At 45.2% G+C, this 23,183-nt stretch overlaps 1 protein-coding gene across 3 annotated transcripts in view; it reads left to right on the top strand.

Moving 5' to 3' along the window:
• Positions 1 to 23,183, top strand: part of PUDP (pseudouridine 5'-phosphatase) — a 463,943-nt gene that overhangs the window by 338,984 nt on the left and 101,776 nt on the right. Inside the window, exon 7 of one of the 3 annotated variants that reach the window (XR_008418357.1) lies at positions 970 to 1,450. The exons of the other annotated variants lie outside the window; for them this stretch is intronic. The gene's annotated coding sequence lies outside the window, so the exon portion shown is untranslated. Of the gene's footprint in view, positions 1 to 969; positions 1,451 to 23,183 lie in introns of those variants that run through there. 3 annotated transcript variants of the gene reach the window in all.

Here is a 23,183-nt window from a genome sequence, read left to right as displayed (position 1 = left end):
TTTCTTGAGGGGATGGGTGTTATTCAGACCACTCTACCCCTTATTTATTTTTCATACTATGTGTTTATTATAGCTTCCACCACTGAGATATAAAATGCACTGGGGTCAAAAGGTTTTTATTTTTAGATGTCTTACTCCATTGCTGTATTGCCCATCTAGACTATCACAAACAGTCAATAAATAATGCCTGCTATAGGACTCACTGGGCTGGTCGAAGGAGAAATCAGAATACGAGAAAGGAACAAATAGCAGCTGAGAATTTTATAGACTTGAGAAAAGAATACAACTCCCATGTGGATCGATACAAAGAAATCTACGCCAGACCTATGCATTCAAACTTGAACACACCGATGACAAAGAGGAAGAAAAGGCCAAAAAGAAGATATTGGGTGCTCCATACTACTGAGAAGGCGAAAATCCTTCTCAGAGATGGCTAGGTAATCAATTCTAGCCCAAGTTCCAGCTGTCTTGGAATATTGAGACTGACTCAACATTTTATTGTAAAACCCTCTTGACGACCAGGACTTTAAAGACAACAGATGAAGGAACAAGTATTTGGAGAAAAAAAAGAGGGTATCATTCCCAACCACTGAAGGCAGGCATTCAAAGGGAGGAATTTCAGTCCATCCAAAGAGCAAGCCAGAAAGCGGTAGAAACGGCCATTTCTTATAAAAAGAAGATCGAGTGTTGGGGACAGTTTGAAGCAAGCAACAACTCAGAGGCTGTGGCTGGAACTTTAATTGCTGCTGGAGAGCAAGGGGGGGGGGGACATCCAGGAGAGCTCACTCAGCATTTTGCTCCTTGCCTATTTGCACTGGGATATGTGTACAAGGATGTTTATTGCAAATCAAGTTAAATACTCAACCTGAAGTGTGGAAATTAATTGTGCTAGAGTCATGCATGAATTATCACACAGCAGTGGAAAGTGCATTAAGAGGAACTCACCTATCAGCATGATGACCTTCACAGATACTGTGCTGATTGAAGCATTCTGGAAACCGTGGGATGGAATGCAAACAGGACACAGCTGGAGAAGAAAGGATTCCATATACAGGATATACCGGTGGTACGCCTCAGATGGGTAAGGGCAGTGTGAATAACCCGGTACCCTAAAACTGTAGAACAATGCCGGGAACAGATGAAAAACCAAAACCCAGAGAGAGGTTAATGACGCCCAGGACAGCACAGAGATGGACCGCAGAAGCAGGCACAGGGCCCTTCCCTTGTATTTGTTGTATTTTGTCTCTTTGTATGGTAGGTTGATCACTACATTGAACAGTGTGGTTTTTATGTCTGAAGTTATTTATATGCAGGATCTGTGCCAAAATAAGTAAATATACAAAGAACAGGAGAAAACATGCAAAAATATTTTTTACTTTTATGGAGTTTTTACCTTTTCTCCTTTCAACATTTTTAAATGAGCCCGTGTTATTGCTATTTTTTTTAATCTTAAACAAACTAGTTCCCCTCACTTTGCAATGTCTGGGGTCATGGATGACAGAAATCGTCCACACAGCAGACCAGCGTGGTTAGAACTCGTGTCCACGTATGGATGGTTCTCCGTGAAGGCTGCCTGAACCGTCAAGATACTATTTCTTAGCCGATTGCAACTTGAACTTAGTTGGAAAGAAGCCAGCCGGCTCTGAGTGTAGTTGGCACTCTGAGAAACCTCAGATGCTGTGAAGAGGCAGGGGGAGTTCACAAAACGCAGGCCATCCCTGGACATCAGTGGCTCCCAGGGCAAAGAGGATCCGAAGTGAGAGCCTACATCCACGTCTTGATGTAGAACGAGGGCCGTCCTGGCCCTTGAACGTTACACAGCAAATCTGGCCCCCCAGGTGTCCCATATTAATATGATTAATTCCTCTGGAATGAACTTTGCGATTGCACATTTCAGCTCTGTATTTATAAACCCCAAGCACTGAGTTTCCTATTTTTGTTTCTTGTTCGTGCACTTGAGTGTCATCGATGCGGGTGAGCTCAGGGTAGCTCTGGAGTGGCCCCCAAGCACGTGGTGTTGGCAGGCACCTGGCTGCGGCGACATCGCGGGCAACATTCTTCAGGCGGCGTTTCTAAGCTCAGCTTTGCAAGGACGGAAACCGATCCAATTTCAGTGATAGGAGCAACGGCCGGGGGGACAGGAGAACTCACCTGCGCTCTGAAAGCCTGTTCCCAACACCGGGAACATTTTCTCCTTGTTGACAAATGGCCCCAGGGCTTCGCTGCAGGTCAGATCCCATTTTAAACTGTGGGTTCCCCACTTGCTACATATATTTGGTGAGACAGATCGTCTCTCCGATGGCCAGAGGCTTCAAAACAGATCCAGAATCCGGCCGTCTCCATCGGGCGCCTGGTGTGCAGCACTCGGGACCGTCTTTCCTCTGAAGACAGCGGGAGCCACCTGACCCGCCTCACCCAGACTCAGCAGGGTCCACACAGCAGCCACGGGAGCCCGTCCCCACCTTCTGCTCCAAGTCCCGAGTGGCCACCATGTCTCTCGAGCCAAAACCAGTCCCCGTGGCCTCCCCAGGCTGTGCACCTCCACCCCTCTGGTCTCAAATCTGCCTGTTCTCCTCCAGCACCCCACTCAATCCTGCCTCCTGGTGCCTGCTTCCCCACACCCGGCATTCCCAGCCCTCTTTCCCTCCTCTCCCTGCTGCTAGGAACCCCCATGCGTGAGGGCATCAGCCCCGTACAGAGGTGGGATGACAGGCTTCGATCGCAAAGCTGTAACGCTGGACATGTGGTTCAGTCCGTAGCACTTGTCATTAGCCTGCTACCCGTCCCCTGGAGTTTGCTCTTCACTCACCATCAGGGATGCCGCCCGACCCGATGCTGATGCCATCGCTGTCCTGGAAAGTGACTCGTTACGGTCAGTGCCGGCTGTCGATAGCACCGTGTCCTGGCTGTGGGCCGCTAATGCATCTGTGAAAGCAGCCTGCGGCGTGGGCAACAAACATTTGCCACAGTGCTCACATTACAGCTTTATTAATTCATTTGTTCAGTTACATTCTCAGACATCTTATGTAGAAGCTTTTCTCCCTCCCTCCCCACCCCTCCCTCCCTCCCTTCCGCCTTTCCTCTCCCTTCTCTTCCTTCCTTAGTTCCTTTGTTCGGTTATTCATTTCCTCCTTCCTCCTTTCCTCCTTCCTTCCTTTTCTCCTCCCTCCCTCCCTCCTTCCACCTTCCTTGCTCCCCTCCTCTTCCTTCCCTTCCTTCATTCCTTCCTTCCTGCCTTCCTTCCTGCTTTCCTCTCCCTTCTCTTCCTTCCTTCCTTCCTTCATTTGTTCATTCCTTCCTTCCTCTTTCTTCCTCCCTTCCTTCCTTCTTTCCTTCCTTCCTTCCCTCCTTCCATCCTCACCCTTCTCTTCCTCCTTCCTTCCCCCTTCCTTCCTTCTTTCTTTCCTTCCTTTCTTCCTTCCTTCCTTCCTTCCCTCCTTCCTTCCTTTCTCTCTCCCTCCTTCCTTCCTCTCCCTTCTCTCCTTCTCTCCTTCCCTCCTCCCCTCCTTCCCTCCTTCCCTTCATTCCTTCCCTCCTTCCTCCCCTCCTTCCTTCCTCTCACTTCTCTTCCTTCCTTCCTTCTTCCCTTCCCTCCTTCCCTTCCTTCCCTTCCTTCCCTTCCTTCCTTCCCTTCCTTCCCTTCCTTTCTTCCTTCCCTTCCTTTCCTCCCTTCCCTTCCTTCCCTTTCTTCCCTTCCTTCCTTCCTTCCTTTTCTTCCCCTTCTTCCTTCTTTCCTTCCTTCCTTCCTTCCTTCCTTCCTTCCTTCCTTCCTTCTTTTCCCCCTTGCTTCCCTTTCTTCCTTCTTCCCTTCCTTCCTTCCCTTCCTTCCTTCCTTCCCTTCCTTTCTTCCTTCCCTTCCTTTCCTCCCTTCCCTTCCTTCCCTTTCCTTCCTTCCTTCCTTCCTTCCTTTTCTTCCCCTTCTTCCTTCTTTCCTTCCTTCCTTCCTTCCTTCCTTCTTTTCCCCCTTGCTTCCCTTTCTTCCTTCTTCCCTTCCTTCCTTCCTTCTTCCCTTCCTTCCCTTCCTTCCTTCCTTCCTTCCTTCCTTCCTTCCTTCCTTCTTTCCTTCCTTCCTTCCTTCCTTCCTTCCTTCCTTCCTTCCTTCCTTCTTCCCTTCCCTCCTTCCCTTCCTTCCCTTCCTTCCTTCCCTTCCTTCCTTCTTTCCTTCTTCCTTCCTTCCCTCCTTCCTTCCCTCCCTCCTTCCTTCCTTCCTTCCTTCCTTCCTTCCTTCCTTCCCTCCCTCCTTTCCTTCCCCTTCTTCCTTCTTTCCTTCTTCCTTCCTTCCCTCCTTCCTTCCCTCCTTCCTTCCCTCCTTCCTTTCCTTCCCCTTCTTCCTTCCTTTCTTCCTTCCTTCCTTCCTTCCTTCTTCCTTCCTTTCTTCCTTCCTTCCCTCCGTCCTTCCTTCCCTCCTTCCTTTCCTTCCCCTTCTTCCTTCCTTCTTTCCTTCCTTCCTTCCTTCCTTCCTTCCTTCCTTCCTTCCTTCTTCCCTTCCTTCCTTCCTTCCCTCCTTCCTTTCCTTCCCCTTCTTCCTTCCTTCCTTTCTTCCTTCCTCCCTTCCATCTTCTCTTTCTCTCCTTCTTGACCTTCTCTTAAGGGGAATCAGAAATTTATATTTTGAACTTATTTATCAGTTCAGCTAGTTTTTCATTTTGTAATCCACTTCCTGAATGTGTTAGCATTATTTCTTTTGCTTTCAAAAGGATTATTCCCCTACCTTTAAAAAAATTTGGTCCTCATCCTTTATCACACAAGTATAAGTTCTTCCAAAGCTTTTAACATTTACATTCACTCTTACATTGGTATTTGTCACTATCACTTAGACTTAGTTCTGTAGTTAAAAAGATCCCCCATTTGCTTCTTTCATGGCTTACTGCCTCCAGTGGTATTTTATTTTCATTAATCTATCATTTTGTTGGAATACATGCCCAAATGCTTACTTATTTCCAGGAAAACTTATGAGTGATATCTTTCTGATGTTCTTGCACATCAAGGAAAATCTCTCTCAGCAGGTTTTGTATGGGGGTGACATTTCCTAAGGTGTTTTATGACCATCTCCATGTGAGTAGAAGGAAGTGTAAATCAGGCTAAGATCTACTCTAGAATATGTGTGTTAACATAGGTACCTGAGTTAATGTTGTGACACGTGGCCATCCATATCTAAATTCCTAAGTGTTGTTGAAATCTGTCTCATTGAGCACAATGCTCAAGAATCCTTCCTTCCTTCTCAGAAGGAAGAAAGGGGGAAAATGAGCCAGTGAGAGATGAACCCTCATCTGTGGTGGGCAGAAGGGGAAAGGAGGACAGTCCTCTGCTTTTTTTGTTCAGATGCCAGAAGCAGGATCTGGAAGTGTCTGGGCTTCATCACTCCTTAGGGCGCCATGTCCCCATTTTCTCAGCTATCACTGGATGGCATCCTCGGTGGGGGAACACACTGGTGCTGTGGTCCATCGCCATCCATGACCACGTCACTGGGGACCGACCACAGCGAACCCAGCAAGAAGCACCTGCAGATCATGGGCATGGCATGAAAATTAGGGACAAGGACAGCTTGTCCCATTTCTTTTACCATCCATTTACTCATTTAAAAATAAAACTTTCCCTGGGGCACCTGAGTGGCTCAGTAGGGCAAGTGTCTGGCTTTGGCTCAGGTCATGATCTCACAGGTCATGAGTTCTAGTGCCGCGTCAGGCTCTGTGCTGACAACTCAGAGCCTGGAGCCTGCTTCAGATTCTGTGTCTCTGTCTTTCTCTGCCCCTCCCCTGCTTGCTCTCTCTCTCTCTCTCTCTCTCTCTCTCTCTCTCTCTGTCTCTCTCTCAAAAATAAATGAAAAACATTTAAAATTTTTAAAAATAAAATAAGACTTTCCCCCTTTTCAAGTGCCTGCTGTTGAGAATTCCCCACTTTATCAGATCACAGAATTGTGTCAATTAACATAGACTTTTTGAAGTCCCTTTCACAGCTGTGATCCATGTAGATGAGAGGTGTTTGTGGTCGTGGATGGTAGGAGATCTTTAATGTTACAGACGCTCCCCCAAGATTTCACCGAGTGAGATCTAGAAGTCACCTGCTTAGGCAATTCTGCATAAAACACTGATTCTTACTTTCGTTTAGAACATTGTTTAATGAATCAATCATTATAATATAGCAAGTACAAGATCAAATCGAGTTTATTAAAGATAAGTCCTGAAGTCACATATTTACCTCAGCCTGGCAGGATTTCCACATCTACAACTTTAGTTATTTCGTGTGTATGTGCGTGTGCGTGTGCGTGTGTGTGTGTGTGTGTGTGTGTGTGTGTGTGTGTTTGGCAGACGGATGGTTTCTTATGCGTGTTTTTATTCTTTTTTATCCCCCTCAAATATCATGAAAATGTCATGAAAAATCGAAAAGGGAAATGAAGCCGATAGAGCACACATTTGCAAACAGCAGATATTCGTAAGTTTTGTGCAGGATAAGTTTATTCATTTTCGTAAATGCATTAATGAGATGGTTTTATTATTCCTTGACCTTTCAAGGCTTGAATGTATCCACTTTGTTCTCTGAGATATTGTAACTCAGGAAATGTCTTTTTGGAGAAAATGCTAAAACGGTGCCTTTTTTAGTCTTCACCACGGGGAGTAGCTTCTGACATTTTTGCACATTAAATTACATTACATGTGAAGTTGCTTTTATTTGAGGTTGTTATGTTTAGATAGTGTGACTTAATGGAAGTACGAAGTATATGGGAAGAGATTAAAATACAAGAAAAAAAACAAGGCTGCTCTGGGAGGGAAGAAAGCAACAGATTTCTTTCAGTTTTCAATTAAATCTGCCATCAGCATGTTTTGTTAAACCCAATCCACATAGCTTCTTCAATTACGAAAAAATAGGAAGTTTTGCAGACTTATCAGGAGACTATGAAAAATTCCGTTTTCCACTGGGTGCTGCCTTATCTTGACGTTTTTTAAGCCACTCTAATTGCTATTAAGTGGTAGCTGCCTGTTGCCTAAAGGCCTGCTTTCGTAATTTTTAGGGTTGGAGCAGATTTTCCTAATGTTTTCAGTTATTCAGTCTCTTTTGCTATGAATTAGCTTTTCATATGATTTCATCACGGTGCTCTTGAGGGTTCTTTTTCTTCCTGATGTGGAGCACTTCTGAACCCAGGCGGGAACTAATCCATTTTGGGTTTGATCCCTTGTAAATCCCCTCTCTGTCTATGGCTTCTGTTTTAAAGTGGCTTACAGTGTCTTGCCTAACCTACCAAAACTTTTGCTTTATTAAGTGACTTGGCATGTTGATATTTTTCTCAAGGACGGTTTGTGTGTTTGGGGTCCTCAGAAAACTTTTCATCATCTGACCTCTGAAACATATTTTAGTACGCTTTCGTCCAGTTGTTGGACATTTGGAAACTTTTCCTTCACCTGATTTATGTTTTTAATTTTTTAAATAACATTTATTTATTTTTGAGAAACAGAGAGAGACAGAGCGTGAGCAGGGGAGGAGCACGGAGAAAGAGAGACACAGAATCTGAAGCAGGCTCCAGGCTCCCATCTGTCAGTCAGCACAGAGCCCGACACAGGGCTTGAATGCACGAACCGCGATATCATGACCTGAGCCAAAGTCCGATGCTTAACCAGCTGTGACACCCAGGCATCCCTTCCTGCACCTGATTTTTTAAAACGTAGTGTAATGGAGGGAATCTGTTATTTTTCTCCACCCGTCTGCATGCTGGCACCATGCACCGAATAGGCTGTCCATTTCTGCCCCACCACGCCCATCATTCTGCAATGAATGGTTGCCATAGTGTAAGATTCTTTGTATGCTTTATCTATTGCCTATCCCTCCACTTTGTTCCTTTAGTCAGTTTGACCAACTGGTGTCACCCTCTTTTAATCACTACAAACTTTCTAATGTCATATATTCTTTATTTAAAAATTTTTTAATGTTTATTTTATTTTTGAGAAAGAGAGAGAGCATGAGTGGGGAGGGGCAGAGAGAGGAAGACACAGGACCTGAAGCAGGCTCCAGGCTCTGAGCTGTCAGCACAGAGCCCGATGTGGGGTTCGAACTCGTCAACCGCGAGATCATGACCTGAGCCGAAGTCGGACGCTCAACCGACTGAGCCACCCAGGCGCCCCTCTAATGTCATATATTCTAACATGATTCTCCTCTAGCTATTTAGAATGAGAATTTCTTCATCTTTATTATCCTTCTTCCAGATATTATTGGTAATTCTTGGACACTTACCTTCCGTGATTCCAGCTTCTCCAGGGTAAAGAAATCCTCTGTTGGAGGATAATAAACATCTTTAAAGATACTGAATCTTCCCTTTAGTGGACAAAATAAATCTACTCATTTGTTACATCCTCTTTCATGCTGTTCATAAACCTGTTTGTTTCTCTCTATCATGGGCTTTCATGTATTCGTATATTTTAGGCAGTTTAGAGTTGAATTTTTGTGTATTTTTAATATAGAGCTTGTCAAGTGGTGTTTTTAAATTATTTGTTGCTGGTATAAAGGAATGCAAATTCCTTTTTGCATATTGCTCTTGTATTCAGCAGATTGGAGGAACTCTTTGCTTAATAGATTCCCTGAAGATTCTCTTGGATTTTCTTTGTAGATAATCATACTCTTTGTGCATAATGATAACTTTTCTTCTGTCCCCTACTCTTTTCACACCCTTTGAAACATTTTTCTCTAATTGCCTGGCTTGGCCTTGCCACGTTGGTTTCAGTGTGTCTTAACTTTTATCAAACAATATTGACATTGCTGAATGTAGTTTATGGTGGGATTCAGTAATTTATTGAATATTCTACTTTAAATTGTTACATGGTTCATCGTGTCAGGGAGGAGAAGACGTCTCCACTACCCACTTAGGTTCCATACGGAGGTGGTACCAATTTAGCAGACAAAAGATGGAGCAATGGGAGAAAAGACAAAGTTTATTCACAGGCATACAGGTGTAGGAGCTCGCAGAGAAAGTGGCTCTGGGGTTTACAGTTTATGTTATATACTGTCTTCGTGGAGGTGGTGGAGAAAGGCAGTCATGGAAACGCAAATAACTTAGGAAATACAAGTGAGTCTTTAGGAGAATATATCGTAGGTTGTATAGATTTGGGACAATGTTTGCTTCCATGATTTCTCATCGTGGTACCTCACTATTAGGAGCCCATTTTCCCAGATCCAAGATGCCTCTTGGGAAGGGCAGTTTACGGCAGTCGAAATGTTTGGGAAGGCCCTGGTCTTAGGCAGAAAAGGATAGTTCAGACAATGCCTTTTCCCACATTCGTTGATTCTCAAATGTCTTCAGCTCAAAATAACTTCTGTGTCACGGCAGGATATCCTGAATCCCTTCAACCACATTAATAAATTTAACTACACACTGTATTTTTATGTAAAGAACGCATATGCCCCCGAGTTCCCATCTGCCCTCGGAGAGAAAGCTCTTCAGTCTATTCTAAGCATGTTATTCTCAAGATGGGTTTTTTCCACTGGCTTCTGCCTCAGGGAGCCCAGTGGCCACCTGACAGGTCTCACCTGCTCTCAGGCCCGGCCGGCCCTGTCCAGCCTCTGTTACGTTTTCCTCATGGCACGGATCCCCTTCTGTTACTGCCTCGCTCCTTTGTTGATGGGACTGTTCGATTATGGTCTGCTTTCTCCCCCAGAATTCACGTTCCATGAAAGGAGGGGCCATCCTTTTCTGGTATGTGCTGTACCAAGAACCGTGCCCTCCCCCTGTCCCCACACACAGCTGACGCTTGAAGGAGTGTTGTTTCCTAAACAACATGAGTTAACCTGTGTTAGGCGCCTGCCAGAGCCAGGATTGAATCTTTTCTTTAGTTTTCTTTTTTTTTTTTAATTTTTGATTTATTTTGAGAGAGAGAGAGAGAGAGAACATAAGTGGGGGAGGAGCAGAGAGAAGAAAAGACAGAATCCCAAGCAGGCTCCACACCATCAGAATAGAACCCGACGGGGGGCTCAGACTCACAGACTGTGAGATCATGACCTGAGTCGAAGTCGGATGCTCAACCGACTGTGCCACCCAGGCACCCCCAATCGTTACTTTTTTTAAGATGAGCATTTAGGTGGATGTTTTTGCCCACAAGAACCTTCAACGCGGCCTCATCGTTCCGCTCTTTATTAGCAATTGAGAATCATATCCTGTGACATTCAGACATTATTACCAACATGGTCTTCTGTCCTCAGCTCCTGTGAGAGTTTCTCCTTTTGAGTCTTCCTGACCGTCTGAATGTTCCCGGTTACACGATTAACCATGTAACAATTTAAAGTAGAATATTCAGGGGAAGACGGCCATCCTTGTGCCAAGGAGAGTGACCTCGGGGGACGGCAGCCTTGGACTTCCAGCCTGCAGAGCTGGGAGACCAGAATTCCTGCTGTTTTAGCCACCTGGGCAGTGCTTCTTTATATGGTGGCCCTAGCAGACTAACATAGCTGGACGTAGCCCAGTGTCTCCTGGACGCTGCAAGCCAGGTGTCCACAAGGCTAGGTTCCTATCAGAAGCTTAACCAGGGGAAGGTCCGCTTCCTTTCTCCCTCAGGCTGTCGGCAGACTTCCTCGCCTGCGGTCACAGGACTGGAGCCCCTGTTTCCTTGTTGGCTCTCACCTGGGGGCTTCTTCCTGGTCCCAGGAATGGTGCAAAGTGACCCAAGGACACAGCACCGACTTTTTCTCCTACAGAAGGTGAGGGTAGACCACTCGCTCCTGTTCTGGAAACAACCCACGCCTTCTCCGAGTATAAACGGATTCAGGAAGGTGGAAAGAAGGAAACCAAGGTCACAGGCAGTACCATCCCAGGGGTACCCATGTCTGGACTTTCCTACGGGTGCACATCCTTACCCTCCCGCCTAATTAGACAGTCCGTGAGTCGCTGCATTTCCTCTCTGGGCACACGAGCCGTCCGCCGTCACCGCGCTTGTCTTCCATGTGCGTTCTCTCAAACAGCGCATTTCCCTTGTCCTCAGCATTAAAGTAAATAACAGGTACAGATATGGGTGCTGCTGACACCTTGTCTCTATGAGTGAGCTAATTCCCAGTCTGAATAAGTGCGGTAGGGAGCCATGCCACCGATGCGGCGGATAGGTCACTCTTCCCGGTAAAATAATGCACCTGTGCTCAGACATGGTAAGGACAGCTCCAGAAGCAGGCTAGCAGCTTTCTGTTAAGCACTTTGGACCCACCCATAACGATTAAGGCTGAGTACTAGACTCATTGCTTTGTAGGAGCATGTGAGTCTTTATTTTTTCGGCAATAAGCAAATAGCAGAGAGACCCCGGACCTTGATCGCTTTTAGTGTGGGCCTTGCTTCCTTCCTTGGGTTTCGTAGGGATACATGTCTGTGGACACTGGCACTTCGGGCCTCTCTCTCCCCGGGGTCCTCTGTCACAGGTGGCCCAGCCCGGCTTGTCCCACATTCTACTTTGCAATGTGCTCTTGGCCACACGGAGAGGAATGCCAGGTGCTGTGGGCGTCCCACAGCTGCACAGGCAAGCCAGCCTGCCTCTGTCGTCCAGTCCAGGGAACTCTAGCTTTCTGCAGGGACATCAGGTCATTGATCAAGCAGCCATTTATCGAAGGCATTCCATGAGCGAGACAGTTGACAGGAATCTATCATCAGCCATGACTCAACCATGTCTGAGCAGAGTCTGACTGAGGAGTATTACGAATCTCATATTTCCCTCTCCAGTATGCAGAAAATCTTGCCGTGTCCCTTGAAATCATTGTGGGGGAGGAACCAGCGGCAACATTGTACCAAATTAAGGCCACCTAGCACAACTGAGAAACGTGTAGAATACGTCCAAGTAAGTGAAAGGGTACTAAAGGGGCTCAGAACATGCTACCCTGTCTACACCGCTCTGACGTGTTGGTTGTTTTGAGCTGAAGGTACTTGAGAAACAGCAGAAGCACCAAGACCCCCCGTTTCCAGGGAAAACCAGGGCACAGGCTTCCCACGAGCAAGGTGTCCTCTGCACCACGAAGAAAAGAATGTTCTTATCACCAGAGCCTGGGAGTTGGTCCAAAATGGATCTGTAGAAAGAACCCAACAAAAACCCATGTTTATCTTCCATTAGTTTTCCTTCGGTATTTCCCGCTAAGTTCATACAGTTTATTGTCCTGAGAGCACGAACCCTTTTTCTGCTCTCGTCAGTTCTTCCCAAATTTATCATCTTTTGTTAAGAAAGATGGTATATAAGGGCGCCTGGGTGGCTCAGTGGGTTAAGTGGCCAACTTCAGCTCAGGTCATGATCTCACAGTTAGTGGGTTCGAGTCCCACGTCGGGCTCTGTGCTGACAGCTTGGAGCCTGGAGCCTGCTTGGGATTCTGTGTCTCCTTCTCTCTCTCTACCCAACCCCCCCCCCCCCACTCACACTCTGTCTCTCTCTCAAAAATAAATAAAACATTTAAAAAAAAGATGTATATAAGCTCTCTGTACAAACCACTTGTTTGGGTCTTCATTTTTGCTTTTTTAAATATTAAATATAATTTATTGTCAAATTGGTTTCCATACAACACCCAGTGCTCATCCCAACAGGTGCCCCCCTCAATGCCCATCACCCACTTTCCTCTCTCCCCCACTCCCTATCAACCCTCAATTTGTTCTCAGTCCTTAAGATTCTCTTATGGTTTACCTCCCTCTCTCTCTGTAACTTTTTCCCCCTTCCCCTCCCCCATGGCTTCTGTTGGGTTTCTCAGGATCCACATATGAGTGAAAACATATGGTATCTGTCTTTCTCTGACTGACTTATTTCACTCAGCATAATACCCTCCAGTTCAGTCCATGTTGCTACAAATGGCCAGATTTCATTCTTTCTCAATGCCAAGTCGTATTCCATTGTATATATATAAACCACATCTTCTTTATCCATTCGTTAGTTGATGAACATTTAGGCTGTTTCCATGATTTGGCTACTGTTGAAAGTGCTGCTCTAAACATTGGGGTACAAGTGTCCCTATGCATCAGCACTCCTGTATCCCTTGGGTAAATTCCTAACAGTGCTGTTGCTGGGTCATAGGGTAGATCTATTTTTAATTTTTTGAGGAACCTGCACAGTTTTCCAGAGCAGCTGCACCAGTTTGCATTCCCACCAACAGTGCAAGAGGGTTCCCGTTTCTCCACATCCTCGCCAGCATCTATAGTCTCCTGATTTGTTCATTTTAGCCACTCTGACCAGCGTGAGGTGATATCTCAGTGTGGTTTGGGTCACTTTTGCTTTTGAAATCACCTGCGTGCATGCAGAAATAGTAGGTAAAATGTGGATGCTTCTGTCCTGTTCATGGCTCTTATGTCAGCTTAGAGTTTAGGCCCTATCCCAGACTCTGAGGGTACTATGGGAGTGGTTTTCCTCCCTTAGAACAGCCAGACCATTGAATGCCGTGTGGTCCATAGAAATGATGTGCAAGCATTTATAGAGATGGAAGGTGATTATGACCTGTTGTTAAATTTAAAATATGATCATCATTGGGGCGCCTGGTTGGCTCAGTCAGCTGAGCGTTTGACTTTGGCTCAGGTCATGACCTCACAGTTCAGGAGTTCAAGCCCCGTATCCAGCTCTCTGCTGTCAGCACAGAGCCCACTTTGGGTCCTCTGTCCCCCTCTCTGTGCCCCTCCCTTGCTTATGCTCACTCTCTCTCAAAAATAAATAAACATTAAAAAAACCTTTTTAATAGTCAGCATGAAGTCATTTTCCATAAATAAATATATATATGCATGTCTAATGTAATGTCATATTATAATGTATATAGAATGCATGTATAACTATAATACATAAGCATATTTCTGTAAGGATATCTATATGCACAGTCAGACATATACACTCCTGTTGAGTATGTGTATGACTGCAACAGGCAGGCAGCCAATTTAGAACATCTAAGATCTGTCGTAACAGTGGTATGTTGAAAGAAGAATGAATGAAGCTTGCTTTGAAGTCTCACCTAAATTTTATTCTTAGATGTCTCTATTTTAGCTTTACTTTTATATGGTTTGCAGTGCATGGTCAGCAACATATCGGCCAAAGATAACTTCTGTTTATATCTCCTTCCATATCTGTCTGCTTATCTACCTCCCTACCTATCTCTGTGTATCTCGATGTATGTATGTATGTATGTATGTATCCATCCATCCATCCATCCATCCATCCACCCATCCATCACATCTATCTATCTATCTATCTATCTATCTATCTATCTATCTATCTATCATCTATCTATCTATCTATCTACCTATCCATCCATCCATCTACCCATCCATGCATCATGTCTATCTATCTATCTATCTATCTATCCATCCATCCATCCATCCATCTCTCCATGTATTCACCAACCCATCCAGCTCTCCAGCCAGTCTCAAACATCCATCCATCCATCCATCCATCCATCCATCCATCATATCTATCTATCTATCCACCCACCCATCATATCTATCTATCTATCTATCTATCTATCTATCTATCTATCTATCTACTGTCCATATGCCTGTATGTATACATTTTCCATGGGTAGCACTGAATGGTTGAACTGTTGACAATGCAGATTTTTGCATTTTGTATAATTTATATAGAATAAGCTTCGTCTACAATCATCAGCCCTTTGAGACTCTGGTAGCAGCATTATTAGTTTGAAGTCATGACTTCTTCCCTGTTGAGCCCTTCTTCGTCCCTTTCTCTTCTGAAGACTCATTTGCTGCATATTTCCCTGGACCTAGAGTGCCCAGCAGACAATGCACCCCCATCTAGCTGTTAGTTCACACCTGGCCACCCCCCCACGCCCAGCTGGCTGTGCAGGCACGGGGACAAGGGGAGATGTGTGTGTGTGTGTGTGTGTGTGTGTGTGTGTGTGTGTGTGTATAACCTGATGGGAGACAGATTCCTTTTGATCTTTCCTGGGAGATAACATTAAATGTAAGCTTTTTGAAACAGCGTCTTGATTGCAGATGCTCGGCTTCCCGTGGAAAAGACAAAGCCAAATAAGTAACAATATTTCCACTAAGTTGTGAATCTCAAAGGGCCCGCCATGGTGCTCACTTCAGGGACATAAAGATGGACAGATGCAGAGATGGACAGACACTATTCCTGGCTTAGACGAGCTTGCATTCTTGCAGAGACCTGCCTTTCCTCGGTGTTTCTTTCACAGGATTGCAAAGACCCAGTGAAGAGTCACCACTTTGGGGCCACTGCCTCTGAAAAGGCTCTTGGGGGGTTCCCAACCCTCTGTAACTCATCCATTTCTCAGAGCTCCTGAGATATCGTTGATGGCATGATGGGGGCCCAGGTCCTGTTCCTCTAGCAAAAAGCATTCAGTGTCTCCCTGTCACTGCCTGTTGCAGAGATGTGAACTCCATATCCTTGCTCAGATGTAAACTAGAACGATTTATATATTCTAAAGAATGGTTTCCATTATGATCACTAGAGCTTGGTGCACCAATTCCCTGGCCTCCCGAGTTGGGCTGCCCACTGCTGCAATCGGCAGCGAATGCTTACTTTCCTAGTCTGGAAGGCGCTGTAGACGGGAGGCACGGCCAGCCCGCCAGGCAGGGTGCTGACTCCGGGAAAGCAGTCAGTGCTGGTAATGCTGTGGGTTCATAGTCTGGGGGATCAGACGGACAAACAGGATATTTGCTCTGTGTGAGTCACCTGGGCCCCAAGAGCAGGGCACCCAGAGAAGAAACCTCTTCACGGCCTCAGAGCACAGCCAGGGAAGCACTGATAAGCTGTGGTGAACTGGGCAGATGAACGGCTTTGTGCCATCCCAAATGGACCTCGCGCTTAACATGCACAGCAACCTTGGACCCTCCCTTAGTCCTCCGGGTGACCTTTCTCCCTACAGGGACATTGCACCAAAAGGTGCTACGTTCAACCCTACACATGGCATCCTTTTATTTGCCTTAACGGGAAACTCGGGCTATGATGGACAAGCCAGGTGCTCGGGAGAGGTTGACAGCATGCACTTTGGGGCAGACGAGCAAGGCACAGCGATGACCCCTGGCCACGGGGAGACACTGGAACACACACACACACACTCCCTCTTATTGGCTCCACAGGAAATCAGGTCACTAAAAATGACTATAAGCCGGACAAAGAAAGCAAGACCTTTTGTCCAGCGGCGTGAGCACCTGCTCCTGGATGGGGTGGGCCGAAGGGGGATTTCTGGCAGCCACGCACAGCAGCAGCCACCTCCTGCATCGCTTAGAAGTGCAAACTGCACATCCAGCCCAACGAACAGATGGTGCTAACACTTCATTTTGCCGCGCTTAATAGTAAGGACAATGGCAAGGGGGTGCCTGTGGAACACTTAACACCAAGAGTTGCTACTGGGTCCAGACAAAGGGGAACGGAGGCCACTTTAGGGCATGAGAGACCGAGGGGGTAACAACAGCAGTGCACGAAAAGAAGGCTGCATGAGGCTCGCTGTAAAGACCCACTGACTCAATCCTGGGCGCACCAGGGGTCTTCAACCAGCTTGACTCTTCTGTCATTTCCAGCACACGTGTGAGCAGTGGTGTCCTGTGCGTGTCAACGTCAGTGGCTCTGGTTCCGAGGGTTTAGTGCCTCCAGATGGAGCACAGTTAGCTCGAGTGGTGGTGATGATTCCATCATCAGTGTGGACAAAGGGTGAAGTTGCTTAGCCAGATTCTGTGTATCCTGTTTGCCTGGATCCCAACTCCTTTCTTTCAAGGAAGGAAGGAAGGAAGGAAGGAAGGAAGGAAGGAAGGAAGAAAGAAGGGAGGGATGGAGGGAAGGAGGGAGGGAGGGAGGGAGGGAGGGAGGGAGGGAGGGAGGGAGGGAGGAAGAAAAGAAAAGAAAAGAAAAGAAAAGAAAAGAAAAGAAAAGAAAAGAAAAGAAAAGAAAACAACAAGTTTAGTTTCTTTGTGCCTTGGGTTTGACAAAATCAGAGAACTTTATGAGTGAAATGTATCTAAGAGCCTGCCATAAAAGACAATTGTCCAAAAGATAATAGACATATGTCGGCTCATGCTCTGAGCTGAGGGTCCCATCATTTTAAGGACTGCACAGGGCTGCCCAGCTCCACTCAAGCAGCATTTGTTGAGCTGTGCCTGGGGAGCAAAACACCTGTGGCTAATGTCATTTAGGGTTGGGGGTCTGTGAATAACCCTTCTACTGAGCCACAGATAAAAGCCACCCACGATGCTTTCGGTGACTCAAGCACAGATTCCTTTTGCCTGGGGAATCAGGAAGGAGTTTCCAAATGGCCCATAAACTGGGTCTTGATGGGTTAGTAGCACTTGGAGAGACAGAGAGAAGGGGAGGGAGGAAGGTCCATTTGAAACTGGAACCCAGGCAGAGGGGCCTGCACAATTGTGTGGTGTCCCCAGGGCATCACGAATGGATGAGAGGTGGGGTAGGGGCATAAGGCACAATCAGGCAATATGGTGGCAGGTGAGATTGGAGGGCAAGTAGAGACAGACCCCAGAAGATGCTGTGTGCTGTGTTGAGCAATGTGGTTTTATGTCAGGCTGTGCAGTGTCACCTGGGGACTTGAGTAGGGAGTTGGCATTCCCTAATCCTAATCTTTCAAGGGGGTGAGTCTAGTGGGCTTGCCAAAGGGCTTGGGGATGATGTGCTCCTTTTCAGAGATTCAGGTCCCTTGGGCTACAGTCATCTTGAGAATGACTCTACGTCCAGGGATTATGTACAAGAGTATAGATACCTACAGACTAAGGTGCTAAGAGTATACATACATACCACGTAGATACCTATGCGTAGGACAGAGGGCAAAGGGTTGGCTGCCTTGGGGACAGCATTTGCCTCTGGATCTCTGTTGGATTTTAAACTGAGTTAACTGGCCCCTGCTCACTCACTCCTGCACACTTTTGAGGATGTGGCAGGAAGCCAGCATCGACAGGTAATGCTGTTATACAGACGAGGGACCCATGGGACCCTGGCCCTGACTTGCTCCTTGATACTCCTCTTCATCCTCCAAGCCTTGTATGGGAATCCTGATCATGGAGACATTGGCCATAAACTGACCATGACCAGAATGATGACTGTTGACTTGCAAAGGCCGTTTGATGCAATGGTAAAGACTCATGAGAAGAACTTAGTGTCTCCTCCCCTATTAAAGAATCTAGTCGTTATGTGCACTAACACCATACAGGTTAATACCCCAGTGCAGTTCATTTATATATGCATCCCATTCTCTTAAAGCCCCCGAGGGCCCCACAGATGTCATCTCATTAATCTCCCTGGCACTTTTAGGAGCCGCAAGACAGCCCTGGGGCCATGGGTTACATTAGGGAAACCAGAGGGAGACAGGGAGTGTCTTACTTCAGGCTACAGGGTCTATTTCTATCCTGGCAGAGACAACTCTTATTCTGGAGGGTTCTGCCCACAAGCCATCGTTGTCACACTGTGTGGGGGGATAGAGGCTTCCGGAATGCTACCATGGGCAGTTGGCATTTCACATGAATTCTTTCCAAGAGACTGACCAAAACTTGTTGACTCTCCATTCAGGAATGTAGAAACAGATAGGCCATTCTTTCCATAGGGCATCTGTCCATGTTTGGCCATGGTTTGATCGACTCAACTATTTTAGGAATTCAACTTGTTTTGGAGGGCGGGAAGTGTGTTTTCGGGGGAATGCAGCCATGATCGAAGGAAATCCCATTGGAGACTTTTTGTTTGTTTTTGCTTTAGAGGAGACATTGTCAAAAATTAACAGTGAGTTATTGAAGTTCTACTTAAACAGAGAAGATACGATAGATTGTTAGATGGGGGTAGGTGTTTCTCCAGAGTCCGTACACAGTTGTAAAATAAAGTGCCGATGCCATTGGTGGGTATCAGATTGTGTAAAATCACGATGTTGTTGTTGTTGTTGTTGTTGTTGTTGTTGTTTTACAAGAAACCGTGCTTCTTGTTACTCTGGCAAACCATCCAGTGGTTGAGAAAGACTGACCCAGTCCTGCTTCTAGAAGATGCATTTCATGGAGCCCTCTAAGCATTCATAAAACTTAATTGTTCCTTTCTTAGTGAACTCCAACCCTTTTTAAAGAATTCATTGTATGCTATTACTTTTTTTTTGGTTTTTTTTGTTTGTTTGTTTTTTTACAAAATTTTGTCTAAGTTCTAGTTAGCTAACATACAGTGTAGTATTGGTTTTAGGAGTAGAATTCAGTGATTCATGTCACATATAACCCGAAGTTCTCATACCAACTAGTGTTCTCCTTAATGCCCACCCCCATCTATCCCATCCCCCCACCCACCTCCCTTTCATAAACCCTCAGTTTGTTCTCTGTATTTGAGTCTCTTATGGTTTCTTTCCCTGTCTCTTTTTCTCTTTTTCCGCCCTTCCCTTATGTTCATCTGTTTTGTTTCTTAAATTCCATGTGATTGAAATCATGTGGTATTTCTCTTTCTCTGACTTATTTTGCTTAGTGTCATACACTCTAGCTCCATCCATATCATTGCAAATGGCAAGATTTTATTCCTTTTGATGGCTGAGTAGTATTCTATTGTGTATATATACTATGTCATATTTATCCATTCACCAGTCAGTGGACGTTTAGGCTCTTTCCGTAGTTTGGCTATTGTTGATAACAGGGCTATAAACATTGGGGTGCATATACCCCTTCAAATCAGCATTTTTGTATCCTTCGGATAAATACCCTCTAGTGAGACTGCTGGATCATAGGATAGTTTGATTTTTAACTTTTGGAGGAACCTCCATACTGTTTTCCAGAATGGCTGCACCAGTTTGCATTCCCACCAGCAGTGCAATTTATATGCTATTACTGATGTTTACTTACCTAATCTTATAAAATGCGTGGCACAATACATGTGACATAAATGTTACATTTTAACCTTTTGTGAAAGTGTCTAGATCAAATGCCATTAAGTATGTCCACATTGTTGCCCAACAATCACCACCATCCATATCTAGAACTGTTCTCCTCTTTCCAAACTAGAACTCGGTATTTACTACACAACAATTCCCCCTTCCTTCCTCCCACTGCCCTGCAGCTCCTGGAAACCACTAATATACTTTGTCTCTATGATTTTGGCTGTGTTCTGGGTACCACATGTAAGTAGAGTCAAGTAGTAGTTCTCCTTTTGTATCTGTCTCATTTAACTTCCGTAATGTTGCAGGACAGCAGAATACGCTACCCCAAAATAAGCTACTTTGGCACAGGGATTATTTGGAGTTGACAGCAGTTGAGAAGAAGGCAAGCTCCCTGAGCTCCCCCCGTTTGCCTAAAAGCAGGACATAAATTAACAAAGGTGTCCCTCCCCCCCCCATCTAGAAGGACAAATGGTCACCCCGAGACACAACTTTAGACCCCATCATCTTGGAGGACACACTGGAGGAATCTACATCAAAAACCTTACTAACTAGACTTCATCTCCCATTAGTCTATCTTCCCATAGATTGGGGTTGGAAGCCCCAAACCACATCCTTATTTCCTATTATTTCTCAATGAGTTTATTGTTCTTTGCTGAAGTTGCCATAAAAGCCAGAGTTCCGAGTTTACCTGAGTATCTCCAATATAGACAAGAGATAAACATGTTAACAAACTTGTTTGCTTTTCTCTCGTTCATCTTTTTTTTTTAATTAAAGAAATTTTTAACTTTTATGGATTTGAGAGAGAGAGAGAGAGAACACAAGCAGGGGAAGAGGCAGAGAGAGAGGGAAACCCAGAATCGGAAGCAGGCTCCAGGCTCTGAGCTGTCGGCACAGAGCCCGATGCGGGGCTCAAACCCATGAACTGTGAGATCATGACCTGAGCCGAAGTCGGACGCTTAACCAACTGAGCCCCCAGGTGGCCCTCATCTGTCTTTCATTACAGAGATCCCCACCAACAACTCAGAGGGGGAGAGGGACCCTTTTTCTGCCTCCCTACAGTGTCCTCACGATACATCCATGTTGTATCATGTGTCAGAATTTCATCCCTTTTCAAGATTGAATAATATTCCATTGTTTACATAAGCCACATTCTGTTGCTTATTGAAGTCATCTTGAATTATTTTTTGATTCTCAAGTTTCTGTGCCAATATGTTAGTCCTCTGGCAATTAAAGAGATGAGGTTATGAAGGCACACATCCTTTTTTAACCAATATTTTATATGTGGACAGGCAGATTGCTTGGAAATCCTATATACTCGGTGATTTCTGGTTTACGTTGTTTTATTCTTCTGCAGAGGCAGACATCTGTTTCACTGAATTTAAGGGAATTACAGAAAAAGACAAAGCCCATCCATTTTTACCTTCAGAATCTTATAACTTATAATTTTATACCTGTATCTTTATTAAATTTTTTGAATTTTATTTATTTTTGAGGGAGACAGTGTGAGTGGGGGAGGGACAGAGAGAGAGAGAGAGAGAGAGAGAATCTCAAGCAGTCTATGGCCCTCCAGCACAGAGCCCAATGTAGGGCTTGAACTCATGAAACTGTGAGATCATGACCTGAGCCGAGAGCAAGGGTCAGACACCTAAACGACTGAGCCACCCAGGCACCCATGTAACTATATCTTACCGTCATATAACTACAGTCTTATAACTCAGTTGTTGCACATGTGTCTGATCTGTAAGAGCCTCACATCTGCAGGTGCTAACGTAGGGCAGTGTGGTATTGAGTGAACCCCTCTCCACATGCTGACATCCTTTCTCCTTTCAAAGACCCAGTGAGAGTTTCTTCTCCTCCCCATGCTGTCTTTGTCAATAATTTTCTAGTAGTTCAGTACACATTGCTTAATGAAGTATCCTTCAGAAAACTGAAGCAGAAAACGAAATTATTGGATGATTACAAGAGCCGTCTCTTTGTGATTAGGGATAAGAACACTGACAACACTTAGGACAAGGTTATCCATGCTGAATGCCCAAGCAGACACAGCCTACGTCATGCATTTTTGGGGTTGAACATCTAGGTTGTTGAGCTGAGGGGGGAATTTATACCTGAAAACAAACATACCGTGTGGTAAGATCACTGATGGCATAAAATGGCGGGCATGACCCAGGCCTCGGTTTCATAAGTTCCCAGGTGATTCTGTTGTGCTCTCGGTTGAGAATATGTCATTAAACAAAGGATATAAACAAAGGTGTTCTCATCTCCTTGTAGAAAAAATGAAAAACCATTTATTAGTCTCAGTACCACCAAGAGATAGACTAATGCTAGGGAAAACAAAGGAAAAGCTGTAAATCCAAATGAAAGAAAGAGTGTGTTTGCATAGGTGACCGATTCTAAAGCAATTATAGAAATGTCTTTCGTGATGTTTTAAAGGATCAATCAGCTTTATAAAGTATTTCTTAAGGGGAAAATCGTGGTGGGAACAATCGCTCCCACTCCTTGACCCAAATCAATCAATTATGGAATTGGCTTCATTTTGGCCTGCTTGCTCCAGAAACGTTCTCAAGTGAGATTAGTGCTAAAAGTATATTTATCTATCAAAATGACCTACCTCTCCTCTCTAATCTGTAATATTGGCTATATGGAACTTGGTAAATCTGTGGAGTTGGAGGCATGGTAATCAGACCTAAGCAATCAAAAGTGATTTAAAACATTAAATATGCTTCTGTGAAAAACCAAATCAAATGATACAGGTTAGCTTAAAGCTTAAAGCTCCCAATTTAATTGCCAGATAATTCTGCAACCTAAACAAACCTGCAAACAGTCTGTTTTTGTGTAGACTACAGCAAATGGAAACATGTACAACTATATATTTATATACACGCACATAACAATGGATGTTTCCATATGTGATACATATATTAAAAAGATAGGTTCCAAGGGCTCCTGGGAGGCTTAGTCGGTTATGCGTTCTGACTTTGGCTCGGGTCATGATCTCGCTGCTCTCTGCTCCTGGGTTTGAGCCCTGCCTTGGGCTCTGTGCTGACAGTGTGGAGCCTGCTTAGGATTCTCTCTTTCTCTCTCTCTCTCTGTCTGCCCCTCCTCTGCTCACTGTCTATCTCTCTCTCACAATAAATAAATAAAGTTAAAAAAAATTGATATACATTGTGGGGCGCCTCGGTGGCCCAGTCGGCTAAGCATCGTACTTCGGTTCAGGTCATGATCTCAAGGTTCGTGGGTTTGAGCCCGGCATGGGGCTCTTTGCTGACAGCTCAGAGCCTGGAGCCTGCTTCAGATTCTGTGTCTCCCTCTCTCTCTGCTCCTCCCCCGCTCACGCTCTGTCTCTCTCTCTCTCTTTCAAAAATAAATAAACATTAAAAAACAGATAGGTTCCT

Source organism: Panthera pardus, unplaced genomic scaffold (genome assembly GCF_024362965.1).
Source record: "Panthera pardus isolate Hobbes unplaced genomic scaffold, ASM2436296v1 HiC_scaffold_27, whole genome shotgun sequence".
In the NCBI taxonomy this organism is placed as follows: domain Eukaryota; kingdom Metazoa; phylum Chordata; class Mammalia; order Carnivora; family Felidae; genus Panthera; species Panthera pardus.
Note: the sequence above shows the minus strand (reverse complement) of the source record. Positions and strands in the feature narration are given on the sequence as shown.